This window comes from Triticum aestivum, chromosome 4D (genome assembly GCF_018294505.1).
Source record: "Triticum aestivum cultivar Chinese Spring chromosome 4D, IWGSC CS RefSeq v2.1, whole genome shotgun sequence".
In the NCBI taxonomy this organism is placed as follows: Eukaryota; Viridiplantae; Streptophyta; class Magnoliopsida; order Poales; family Poaceae; genus Triticum; species Triticum aestivum.
In genome coordinates this window covers 31511693-31514759 of record NC_057805.1, presented here as the reverse complement: position 1 = coordinate 31514759, position 3067 = coordinate 31511693, and positions in this window count along the sequence as shown.

Sequence of the window (3067 nt, the reverse complement as noted above, 5' to 3'; positions counted from 1 at the left end):
GAAAACAAAACTATACATGTATGTTTTTTTTTCCGGATTGTTTTGACTTGTAAACGATTTCCCCCCTCAATTCGCTAATGTGAAGACTACATTTTAAAACGTAGCCGTGCCTCCTCCTCCCTCCCCACAACAGTGGCCTCCTCCCATCCCCACAGCCGCTGTCTCCTACCTCCCCATTGTCGGTATCAAAACCGGCGGATCTTGGGTAGGGGGTCCCGAACTGTGTGTCTAAGGTCGATGGTAACAGGAGACAGGGGACACGATGTTTACCCAGGTTCGGGCCCTCTCTATGGAGGTAATACCCTACTTCCTGCTTGATTGATCTTGATGGATATGAGTATTACAAGAGTTGATCTACCACGAGATCGTAATGGCTAAAACCCTAGAAGTCTAGCCTGTATGACTATGGTAATGAGTCTCTCCGTTTCCGGACTAAGTCCTTCGGTTTATATAGACACCGGGAGGATCTAGGGTTACACAAGGTCGGTTACAAAGAAAGGAATCTACATATTCGGTCGCCAAGCTTGCCTTCCACGCCAAGGAGAGTCCCATCCAGACACGGGTGCAGTCTTCGGTCTTCGTATCTTCACAACCCATCAGTCCGGCCCATGGCTAACATGCCGGACGCCCGAGGACCCCTTAGTCCAGGACTCCCTCAGTAGCCCCTGAACCTGGCTTCAATGACAACGTATCCGACACGTAGATCTGTCTTCGGCATTGCAAGGCGGGTTCCTCCTTCCAAACTGTACCCGAAATAGTCTTCGGACGTATCGATGTGTCCGGATCTATAACACACACACCCCACACAACCGTAGAGAGAATATAATATCTCACGAATCCAATCCGCTGACAACTTTTTGTAACATGACATCACGTCTGTCCGGTCATAATTTCGAACTGTTTTCGTCTGCCGCTCCACGTTTCGAGACGCGGTTGCCATTGGCACGTCTTGTCAAAGCAGAGATCGTGTCCCCTTATTGCGGGATTCTCATCAATACGGGTGTGGGTAACCAAACCGTGCCGTTTTATACAGCCCTTGGGAATAGGCAAGTTTTAGGGCGAGTGGGAGGGCGTTTGACATTCGCGGCTTTTATAAGGGGATAAGGATTCATCCTCATCTACCCACGCCTTCTCCTTTCATTGCCCATCCATTCTTGAACTCCTGCGCCCAAGCTCTAGCTTTCCCCGCCCTAGAAAGTACTCCAAACATGTCTGGATCCGGAGCTGGAGGCAAGTGGATGGTCTCCTCCGTTAAGAAGAAAGATATCAAGGAGCTCCGAGAGGCTGGATACCTGGCCAAGGAGATCATTCACTGACTCCCGGCCAAGGGACAGATCGTTCCTACCCCCGAACCTCAAGAGAGGGTGGTGTTCCTTGCGCATTTCGTCTATGGGCTGGGATTCCCTCTCCACCCGTTTGTCCGCGGACTGATGTTTTAATATGGGCTGGACTTCCATGATCTAGCCCCCAACTTCATCCTCAACATCTCAACATTTATAGTCGTGTGTGAGGCCTTTCTCCGCATCCTGCCTCACTTCGGCCTATGGCTGAAGACCTTCAACGTGAAGCCGAAGGTGGTGAGCGGCCAACAAGTAGAGTGCGGAGGTGCCATGGTGGGTAAGATGCCCAATGTCACCTGGCTCGAAGGCTCCTTTGTGGAGACTGTTGGAAATATGCCCTAGAGGCAATAATAAAATGGTTATTATTGTATTTCCTTGTTCATGATAATTGTCTGTTGTTCATGCTATAATTGTATTAACTGGAAACCGTAATACATGTGTGAATACATAGACCACAACATGTCCCTAGTAAGCCTCTAGTTGACTAGCTCGTTGATCAATAGATGGTTATGGTTTCCTGACCATGGACATTGGATGTCATTGATAACGGGATCACATCATTAGGAGAATGATGTGATGGACAAGACCCAATCCTAAGCATAGCACAAGATCGTGTAGTTCGTTTGCTAGAGCTTTTCTAATGTCAAGTATCATTTCCTTAGACCATGAGATTGTGCAACTCCCGGATACCGTAGGAATACTTTGGGTGTACCAAACGTCACAACATAACTGGGTGGCTATAAAGGTGCACTACAGGTATCTCCGAAAGTGTCTGTTGGGTTGGCACGAATCGAGACTGGGATTTGTCACTCCGTATGACGGAGAGGTATCTCTGGGCCCACTCGATAATGCATCATCATAATGAGCTCAATGTGACTAAGGAGTTAGCCACGGGATCATGCGTTACGGTACGAGTAAAGTGACTTGCTAGTAACGAGATTGAACAAGGTATTGGGATACCGACGATCGAATCTCGGGCAAGTAACGTACCGATTGGCAAAGGGAATTGTATACGGGATTGATTGAATCCTCGACATCGTGGTTCATCCGATGAGATCATCGTGGAACATGTGGGAGCCAACATGGGTATCCAGATCCCGCTGTTGGTTATTGACCGGAGAGTCGTCTCGGTCATGTCTGCATGTCTCCCGAACCCGTAGGGTCTACACACTTAAGGTTCGGTGACACTAGGGTTGTAGAGATATTAGTATGCGGTTAACCAAAAGTTGTTCGGAGTCCCGGATGAGATCCCGGACGTCACGAGGAGTTCCGGAATGGTTCGGAGGTAAAGATTTATATATGGGAAGTCCTATTTTGGCCACCGGAAAATGTTCGGGATTTTTCGGTATTGTACCGGGAAGGTTCTAGACGGTTCCGAAGTGGGGCCCACCTGCATGGGGGGACCCACATGAACGTGGGTAGTGGGGGCAAGGCCCCACACCCCTCATCAAGGCGCACCAAGATCCCACCTTAGAAGGAATAAGATCATATCCCGAAGGGATAAGATCAAGATCCCTAAAAAGGGGGGATAACAATCGGTGGGGAAGGGAAAATGATGGGATTTCTTTCCCCCACCTTTGCCAACGCCCCAATGGACTTGGAGGGCAAGAAACCAGCCCCCTCCACCCCTATATATAGTGGGGAGGCGCATGGGAGCAGCACCCCAAGCCTTGGCGCCTCCCTCCCTCCCGTGACACCTCTTCCTCCCCGCTTGCGCTTGGCGAAGC